This window comes from Nicotiana tabacum, chromosome 21 (assembly GCF_000715075.1).
Source record: "Nicotiana tabacum cultivar K326 chromosome 21, ASM71507v2, whole genome shotgun sequence".
NCBI classification, from domain to species: domain Eukaryota; kingdom Viridiplantae; phylum Streptophyta; class Magnoliopsida; order Solanales; family Solanaceae; genus Nicotiana; species Nicotiana tabacum.
The window spans coordinates 60,116,228-60,126,829 of record NC_134100.1 but is presented as its reverse complement, the minus strand read 5'-3'; the positions used below and the strand labels follow the sequence as shown (position 1 = coordinate 60,126,829).

The 10,602-nt window shown below is 39.0% G+C and overlaps 1 non-coding gene across 1 annotated transcript; it reads left to right on the top strand.

Annotated features, from left to right (window-relative positions):
• Positions 1 to 9,862: 9,862 nt before the first annotated feature.
• LOC142175562 (small nucleolar RNA R71) lies at positions 9,863 to 9,969 on the top strand. Its single transcript, XR_012704672.1, has one exon. It is a non-coding gene; the product is annotated as a small nucleolar RNA R71 (small nucleolar RNA).
• Positions 9,970 to 10,602: the final 633 nt, after the last annotated feature.

Sequence of the window (10,602 nt, the reverse complement as noted above, 5' to 3'; positions counted from 1 at the left end):
GATGCTGTATATATGAGATTTGATACGTGGTTCAAACAGTTTGTAAGTGTATATATAGTGAATGTATAAAAATTGATTCATAAGTTGTGCTAACTTATGAATTTTTTTAACTCTATGTAGGTAAATAATCCAAATAATGGTGTAAATCAATTTTTGAAAGATATATCTTGGGGACCTGGGCTTCAGGTCACAACAATGTCTAAGTACGTAGTGAATGGTTATAAGTTTCATACAGAGGATTGCACTAAAAATAAAAATAGCAACAACAGCGGGGTGTGGGTTCAATGTGGTGATGGCAACCAAGTTGGAGATATTGATTATTATGGTGTGGTCAAAGAAATATTACAACTAGAATATACAGGTTGGCCATATAAGAAATTGATACTCTTTAGAAGCAAGTGGTTTGACCCAAATCCAACAATAGGTACAAGAGTACACAACCAATACAACATAATTGAGGTTAATCATATGAGGGAGTATGATCGCTATGATCCTTTCATAATTGCACATAATGTTAGGCAAGTGTATTATGCTCCTTATCCATTGCGGCAGAATAAGTCCGATTGGTGGGTTGTAATAAAAACTAAGCCTGTAGGTAGGGTGGAAGTCGAGAATGTGTTAGATGTTACATATCAAAACGATATCTCCAATGTTCACCAAATAGTGGACGATCAGTTAGAAAATGATTTGGAACATCCTGAACGCATATTGGAAGAAGTTGATATAAATAAAGTAACAATTATAGAAAATGAGGACGAAGAATCAACTAATGAAGCTCAAACAAGTGAGGACGAAGAATTCTCGGATGAGGAACAATACGTCGATGAGGATTAAAAAGTTAGTTTTTTAAAGCACTCTCGTTTTATAGCTAGTTTCTTATATGTTTCAATCTAAATGTGTATTATAGATGGCAGGCAAGGGTCAAGGTAACAATGACCCTACTAGTTCTCGGGGTCGAGAAAAGGGTAGGAAGGGAAAGAGGAGGGTAGAAAATAATACTCCCTCTTGTCCACCCTTTTCAGAGATGCCTATGTCTTATCCTCCACCACACGGCTATACTGAGCTGCCACAGCATCACGAGCCGTACACCTTCATTCAGACACCCAGTCTTCCATCACAGGGCCACAGGACTATACGTCCGACATACAGTCCAGCTGCCTCACAGCCATCTGCATCACATCCACATGGATCACATCCCTACATATCACAGCCACATGGATCGCATCCACCCATGTCACAGCCACTCGGGTCACAGCCACTCGGGTCACAGCCATCGGTATCACATCTACTTGGGTCGCATCCAGCTATGTCGCAGTCACAGGGATCGCAACCATCTTCATCATCGACTCCATCTATTGCAGGCCTTCGCCTGCGAGGCATTAGCTCTGACCCGCCTACACCATCTTCACATGCCTCTGATACACATGCTTCAGATGGTGATGACGAGGTAGTGCATTATGATCGATATGGCAGGATCATCATAGTCCCTGAGGGTGATGGGTAAGTGTTATTCATTATTTTTGCGTCTATTGATTTGTAACATTTTTACTAAGATATTAATGTGTTTTTATTGTTAAATTGCAGGTTCAGGCCGGGTAATAAGACTACGAGGATAATCACCAATGCCATCAGAAAGCTTTATGATGGCCCTTATGTGACTTGGACTGATTGCCCATTCTCACTGAAGGAGCAAATTTTCAATCAATTTAAGGTATAAATGTTCTTTTAAAAAGTTTAATAATTTATATTTATGATGTTTCCATCTAATATTTAACTTTTGAAATACAGAGCAAGTGTGTATGGGAAGAACGCTATAGACCTCCACGTGATCATTCCTCCCGCCCTGCTCGTGATCGTTCCTCCCGTCCTCCCCGTGATCGTGCTTCCCGTCCTCCACAAGACCGTTCTCTATATCGTTTTGTAAATGAAAGTTCATCAGACGGTGATGATGATGTTGTAGAAAATACCCCTTGACTTTTATATACTTTGAACTAGACAAATAGAACCAGTTTTGAACTAGTTGTAATTAGTTTTAACTTGGTTTTGGATTTTTATGTTCAATTGAACTTTAATTTGTTAGTTTTCAAGTATTTATTGAATGTTTTGGTTGTTGTTGTTGTGTTGTTATTGTTGTTGTGTTTTTGTTGTTGTTGTTGTTGTTGTTGTGTTGTTGTTGTTATTGTGTTGTTGTATTGGTATGCTGGCAGGTGGTGTAGCTGCCAAAACAGGCATTTTATGCCAAAATTAAACCCAGAAAAACCGACCAAAGTTGGTCGGTTTTTAATAAAAAAAATAAATTATTCCAAAATACCGACCAAAGTTGGTCGGTTAATGAACATTGAATTCCCAGAATTCAACACTACCGTCCAACTTTGGTCGGTATTTTGCTTGCATTGTTGAGATTACCGACCATAGTTGGTCGGTAATGTTTAATTTTAATTATTTTTAAAAAATATATATTTTCAATTACCGACCAAAGTTGGTCGGTTTTTTTTAATTTTAATAATTAATAAAAAAATACAATTTAGTTAAACCGACCAACTTTGGTCGGTAAAATTAAATTAATAAAATATATTTCCGACCAAAGTTGGTCGGTAAGTAATTAAACTTGTCAGATGGTCCTTTTAATATACCGACCAAAGTTGGTCGGTAATTTCGGACCAACTTTGGTCAGTAAGCCATTCCGACCATCAAAATACCTTCCACACCGTAATGGTCGCGTTTTGGTCGGTAATTTGCCATAACCGACCAAGGTTGGTCGGTATTTTTGGTCGGTTTTTAGCGAATTTCTAGTAGTGTCAGCAATGGTGGAAACGCTATGGCATATTTTTTTTTTGAGAACTTAGGCCCACAAGTTATTAGGCTTCTCAAGAAGTCTTCAGTCAAGGCAAGCTAGCATAGTCTCGTTCTTAGCTCTTTCTCTCTTGAGATCTAGTCCACCATTCACCTTACCGCTAGCAGTAATGTTCCGGTTAACAAGATGTAATTTTGCCTTAGTATCAGTCGTATCCCATACAAAATTACGTTGAATTCTGTCACTAGCCTTGTTAATGCTAACGGGTAGGGAGATATATTGCGTAATATGGTTCGGAATGGAGTTTAAGGTAGACGTTGCTAGAGTAGACCTACTCGCCATAAAATGAAACCTAGTCTTCCAGTTTGGGAGCCTTGTTAGTATTCAGTATTCAAAATCAGAAAAATAAGAAAATGTTAGTTTTAAGAAAACTAAAACAGAAATATTCTAAGACCACAAATTTCTTGTGTATCCTTAAGGAATTTAATCCCCTCGCAGTTGCCCAAGGTTTCAGATTAATTTCTCACAGGATAGAACGAAATAACTATTCTCTGATAGCGTAGCGGCACTTCAAATTCACAAAACTTCGACGAACTCAAAAGGCGGAGCAAATCACACAAAATACTTACATTTTACTTTGAAAATCAATGCAGAATGCAGAATAGATAGGGGAGAGTTTTTCAGATTCGGTGATAAAAAATGAGGCTAAGTCTCTCTATTTATAGCCAACAAAGTTGAGTCCCAACAGGTGCAAAGGTGCTTGTTCGTTTGATAAGGTGTCTATTCCGCCGAAATTATTTGAATTTTTGTTAAATGGAATGTTTGTTTGCGAATTTGACCGTTAGAAAAATTGACCAAATCCGAATCCGAAGCCGAAGCCTGACCGAGTGGGCAACGACGACGACGGCGTGAGGCTTGTTCTCTTCTCAACTCTTTAAGAGAATAAGTGCTTCCTCATGTAAGCACAAGAATTTTCATCTTGCTATTCAATGAGGGACAAAGTTCCTTTGTAAAAATAACTAATTCAAAATTTCATTTTCCTCCATTTCTTTTTCCACCATTTTTCATTCACACCTCTTTTGTTTCAATTAATAAAACCCAACAATCCCCCATATGAATGGGGAATGCCTATCCGAAAAAATATGCCTGAAACAAATGTGTGATTCCAAGTAAGGATTAATCGCATCTGGATAAGTAGATTTCTCTTTAAACTTTCCGTAGTGAATATATGTCGGATACACTCAATTAATCAGTAGATTTGATATCTATGAACCGTCGAACTTTGGTGTATACCTAGACGGCCATACATCACACATTCAACCCTTAACTGTCTTTGGTTCTCATTGTTGTGTTCGTTTCATCCATGAACACCGCCTGGTTTCACAAGTGCGTAGAGAACCGGCCTTACAAAATTCTCCTTGAAGTGGCTTACACTTCACACTTATATAGGTGATTCCTAAACATGTTATCTTGTAGATGCACTATTTGATATACCCCCTATCAAACTTAGAAACCATTAAAAAGCCTTAACACTTTATCCTTATTGCTGAAAATTGTTTTCATCATGAGAATTGACAAAAATTTTATTTGACAATGTTGAACCGTCACAAATGATTATGTTTAATCTCCTTGAACCTAGATCTTGGGATGTCCAGTCTTCTTGGTAGAGTTACCACCACAGTGACTTGTCCTCGTCCATAGTCCCATTCCCTTTGATGGCTTCTCAACCGCCTCCCTAGTTAGGCCTTTTGTATGCGGATTCGACACATTATCTTTTGACTTTACATAGTCAATTGTGATAATTCTACTAGAGAATAGTTGTCTAACAGTATTATGTTTTCGTCATATGTGACGAAATTTCCAGTTATACATAATGCTCCCAGCCCGTCTATTGCTTCTTTACTGTCGCAATATATGCATATAGGTGCCAAAGGTTTGGGCCAAAATAGAATATCTTCCAAGAAATTTCAGATCCATTCAGCTTCTTCACTGGCCGTGTCTAAAGCTATAAACTCATACTCCATTGTAGAGCGGTCAATGCATGTCTGTTTGGACGACTTCCAAGACACTGATCCTCCACCAATGGTTTTTGTCGATCTGGTAATCCACTTTGCATCACTATACCCCTCAATAACCACAAGATAATTATTGTAATGCAATGCATATTCTTGGGTAGATTTCAAATACCCCAAAACTTATTTCATTGCTATCCATTGAGTTTGGTCAGGATTACTTGTATATCGACTAAGCTTACTTATCGCACAAGCTATATCAGGTCGTGTACAATTCATAATGCATATCAAACTTATTGGTAAGGATATAAGTACTGTGAATGGCATCAATAATGGGTTGTGAAAGATCAAAAGAAATGCTAGACAAGCCCCATGCACCATTATCTCTGAGAGTATAAATAGTTAAATTAAACTAATATCGAGTGAGAGGACCATGCATCATAGATCTAAGAGTAAGATTATTATCCATGCATCTAGAGTTCCAGAAGTGAACGGCTTACCACTGTTAATGTTCCACCCAAGCCCCTGAGACCATGTAATCCATCCTTTGAGAACATTGCTCCAAATAAAAGAGTTATTCCTAGAAGTATGATCACTCTCAGCAGTGGTGGAAACTCTATGGCTATATTTCTTAATGAGAACTTGGTCCCACAGGTTATTAGGCTTCTCAAAAAGTCTTCCGGCAGGGCAAGCTAGCATAGTCTCGTTCTTAGCTCTTACTCTCTTGAGATCTCGTCCACCTTTTCCCCTACCGCTAGCAGTAATATTCCGGTTAACAAGATGTAATTTTTCCTTAGTATCAATCGTATCCCATACAAAATTACGTTGAATTCTGTCAATAGCCTTGTTAATGCTAACGGGTAAGGAGATATATTGCGTAATATGGTTCGGAATGGAGTTAAAGGTAGACGTTGCTGGAGTAGACCTACCCGCCATAAAAAGAAACCTAGTCTTCCAGTTAAAGAGCCTTTTATGCGTATTATCCAAATGAATTGGAAGTTGTTCTTCCTAGGTATAGAGTGGAAGATAGGGAAGCCAAAGTACTTACAAAAGGATTTCCAAACAGGAATGTTCAAGATCTCCAAAATTATAGGTTTTAACTTCTTAGGGCAACTCTTTGAGATAATAACTTTCAATTGCTGTTTATTATCTATCCCACTAGGGTAAGGTTGTGACGATCTGGCCTGTCATTTTGTAAATTGTACCCTCGTTCCCCTTTTTATTGCTTTTTCTATGTTCATTTGTGGTTATGTGACTTGCCGGAGTGGTTGGTTTGGTTCGGGGGGAAGATTTAGAGTGAATTGGGACAAATAGTCCCAAGGTTGGAAGCTTAAGTTGAAAGAGTTGATTGGAGTTTGAATTTTGTGTACACGGCTCTAGAATGGAGTTTTGATGGTTCCAATAGTTTCGTATGGTGATTGTGGACTTAGGGGCATGTCCGGATAATGATTTGGAGGTCTGTAGGTCGTTTTGGCTTCAATTAGCAAAAGTTAGAAATTTGATGCTTTGGAAGATTGAGAGGTGTGACCGAGAGTTGACTTTATTGATACCGGGCTCATATTTTGGTTGCGTTAGTTGGAATAGGTTTGTTGTGTCATTTAAGAATTGTGTGCAAAATTTAAGGTCAATCGCAGTTGGTTTTTATGATTCGACATTGGTTTTAGAAGTTGGAAGTTCATTAGTTTCATTATCCTTGAATTGGGGTACGATTTGTGATTTGAATGTTTTTTTATATTATTTGAGGCTTCGACAAATTTTGTATCATGTTTTAGGATGTGTTGGTATGTTTGGATGGGGGTCTCGGGGGCCTCAGATATGATTCAGATTGAAATCGGATTGAGTTTTGGACTTTTAACGAATTGCTGAAGTTTAAAGATTCTGGTGTGATCACACTTCTCGCACATGCGGCCCTAGGGTCGCATAAGCGGTTTGGGATGAGGTTGGTAGATGCGCAAGTGCGGGGAACTTTCCGCACCTGCGAGCTCGCAGGTGCAGGCAACAGAGCATAGAAACGAAGAGGTGAGGAGGCACGATTTTCCGCAGATACAGAGCTGAGGAAGCAGGTGCGCATGCGCAGAAGCACATATTGGACCGCATAAGCGAAGTTGGCCGAAATGTCTAGAACCACAGAAGAGGAAGCTTAAGCGCATGTGCGTTTCTGCAGGTGCGAAGTATGTTTTTTTGCAGAAGCAGATGGTCGGGATGTTAATGAAATTCTGCACCTGCGATGGTTTGTCTGCAGGTGCGGTGGATGGGAGCCCAGGTGCGAAAGGCCTGGGCAGAAGAATTAAATAAGGATTTGAGTTATTACTCTCATTTTGGACTTGTGGAGCTCGGCTATGTGCGATTTTTGTGAGGGTTTTGGCTAACATTGAAGAGGTAAGTGAAGACTCATCACTTTTATTGATAATTATTGTTTACCCATTGATTTTTACACCTAGAATATGTTTGTTTCAGGTACAATTTGGAGAATTTTGGACTATGTATTGGAGAGTGAGATTTGGGGATTCGAGGGTCGATTCAAGGAAACCGGATTGCAGGATCGAAGGGGCTAACTAAGATACATAACAATTAGGTGGGTAAAAGCATATAACTGGCTCAATAAAGAAATGTCTATATCACTTCTAAGACTAAATAAAACTACTATTTTGCTTTACAAACACACAGGGCAAGTTCTAGACAACAAATTTAATGCACAGAATAACACAAAACATCGCACACACATGGCGCATAACTCACTCAAGATTGGATTATCAAGATACTCCAGTAAAAGCGGTTAAGCACAATTAAGATCATACAATTTAAGGTACTGATACAAGAGTCAAAAACTGAGCCTAAACGTCACACTAAAGAACTCACTATTCTCAAGGCATAATAAAGTTAAGAGATGTTGCTTTCAATTCATATCATAGCACAAGGTTTCCTACTCTTAAAAAAAATAAAAACTAACTACACCCGGTTCAAATAAAATACTTGGAAATGAACCGCGGCACAAAGAAAAATCAAGGGGTAATTATTACACTACCTAACAAAAGAAAATATTTTTTTCTTTTTTCTTTCGACTTTAATCCCTCAAGAAACATGTCGGTGTTATCCATCGACGGGAAAAATCAAAAATTTTAACAGTTTTATGTTTTTCAATTTCTTTCTATCTCTAACCTACTAAACAAAAAACAAACTAGCACATATACATACAACATACAATTATCCCCCACCCCACACTTTAAGTTGTGGCATGTCCCCATGATACATATTTAAAAAGCATAAGGTAAAGGAAACTTCCCTGAATATCTAGTCGGGATCTGAGTCGAAGTCGGGATCCATTCCTCGCCTTCGATCTAATGCGCACGTCCACGAAGATAGCTTTTTCTCCGCCTTCTTGGGGTGCACCCCACACTTATCTCTCTCACTCGTCGCAACCTTCTCTTTTGAGCCATTCACTTTCCACTCAACACTTGCAGCTGGCTTCTCCTTTTTCACCCCCGTTTCTTCATTCATCTATAAAGTTACAGTCTCCTCACCCACTCTAAGCATGATCTTTTTCTCGTATATATCTTATATTTCTCTACCCGTTGCTAAGAATGGTATTCTTAAGATGCGGGGGACCTCTTTATTCTCCTCCATATTCACTACTATAAAACCTACAGGAAATACAAACTTATCTACCCGAACTAAGACATATTCCACTATCCCCTAGGGTATCAGAGTCTTTTGGTCTGCCAGTTGAAAAGATATTGGCACTAACCTTATATCTCCAATCTCCTTCTCCAGTTTCCTGTAAATAGATAGAGGCATTAAGTTAATTGAGGCACCAGAATCACATAAAGATTTATCAAAATTAATAGAGCCAAAAGAGCAAGGTATAGTAAAACTCCTTGGATCTCCACATTTTTGTGGGAGTTTGTTTTGCACTATCGCATTGCAATGCTTTGTGAGCTTGACCACTGAGGTCTCTTCTATCTTCATCTTCTTTGTTAGGATCTCCTTCAAGAATTTGGAATAAGATGGCATTTGGGAGAGCACTTATGTGAACGGAAAATTTACATTAACCTGTTTCAGCATATCCAGAAAACTCTCAAATTGCTTGTCCAGCTTTTTTCTATATAGAAGTTGAGGAAACGGTAGAGCAGGCATATGCTCGCTCTCATTAGATTCATCCCTTCTCGAAGTTTCCTCCTTCTTCTTATTGTCAGCTCCCTTCTTGCTTTTCTTCTTCTTATCAATATCATTTTTCAACTGCTCCCCATTTTCCTTTTCAAGTACCACCTCCTTTTGGATTGGAGTGGTATCTTTTAACACTTGCCCGCTTCTCAAGGTCACATTATTTATTGTTTCTTTGGGATTTCTCTCAGTATCAGCTGGAAGAGTACATGAGACTCTATCATATAATATTATTGCACTCTATCCCACTTGTATCTCTATGTTTCAAAAACCAATGCCTAATTCTTTGATAGTTGTTCCATGAGTGTCCAACCTCTCATCTGTCTTGATAATGAAGGCCTTCATTAGATCTTCTAGACCAGGCTGATTGGACTGTTGAGGCTGAAACTGCTACCTCTACTGATTTAGGAAGACTGGAGCTCCTTGTCCCTGAGGTCTAGATTTATTTTATTGCCACGCATTTGCAGTACCTCCTGGTAAACTCCATGAAAACCCGGGGTGCCTCTGACCCGTTGCATTATAATTTTCCACAACATTCACTTCCTCAGTTGAGGCTTGACACTCATGAGTAGGATGTCCTCTTCCACATATATCACAAGCTGCATGAGGCTCACTTTGTATTGTAGCTAAGGTCAGCTTCCGTACTTCTTTATCCATAGCATCAAGTTGTACCTGCACAGATGTGTTAGCATCAACCTGGTGAACACCTGTAGATCTTCTTCTTTCATCACTCTCATAAGGCCACCAATTTGCATCTTCAGATAAGTCGTCAAGAATTGTGACTATCTCTTTTGGAGTCTTCTTCATCAAAGGGCCTCCAACTGCATTGCTCAATGTTCTACGTGAGGCCGGTGTCAATCCATCCCAAAAGTCCTGGAGTTGCATCCAAAGTTCAATTTCGCTATGTTGACACTTTCTGACTATTTCCTTAAACCTTTCCCAAGCTTCAAACATATTCTCAGTACCTTTTTGGAAAAAGTTATGGATTTCTCTTCTAAACTTGCCCGTCTTAGCTGATGAGAAATATTTATCAAGATATGTTCTGATCATCTCATCCCATGTTCGAATCGATCCATTAGGTACATTTCGAAGCCACTACTTTGCATCATCTTTGAGTGTGAAGGGGAATTCCCTTAATTGTTGGTGGTCATAATTTCCTCGAAGTCTATTAGATGGTTGCTTGGATCTTCGTTCATCTTCCCACTGAAGACACAACAGTTTTGAAGAGTTTGGAGCAACCCTTGCTTCAACTCGAAATTATTAGCTGCAATTGGAGGTGGTCGAACACTGGATAATCCTTGATTGTAGACCGGACTAGCATAATCGCCAAGTGGTCTCCCAGGCAAGGGTTGATGTTGATTAAGTTTGAGACCCCTCTCTTCTTCATAGATGTTCTGTGCATCTCTAATAGTTGCTTCCTCAACATCCCGTGCAGTTTGTTCTCTTTGTTGGGTTGCTTGTCTCGCAGCCAAATCTACATTATCTTCACCGTTTCCAGCCATAAGTTCTTTAGTTGAGGACTTCCCAACCTTTTATGATGTCTTAGTAAGATTTCTTTCCTTCCTCATCTATCGCAGTTATTTTTGTATCTCTGGTTCGTATGATAGCACTTCCTTCGCAGAAGTTCTAGTAAAG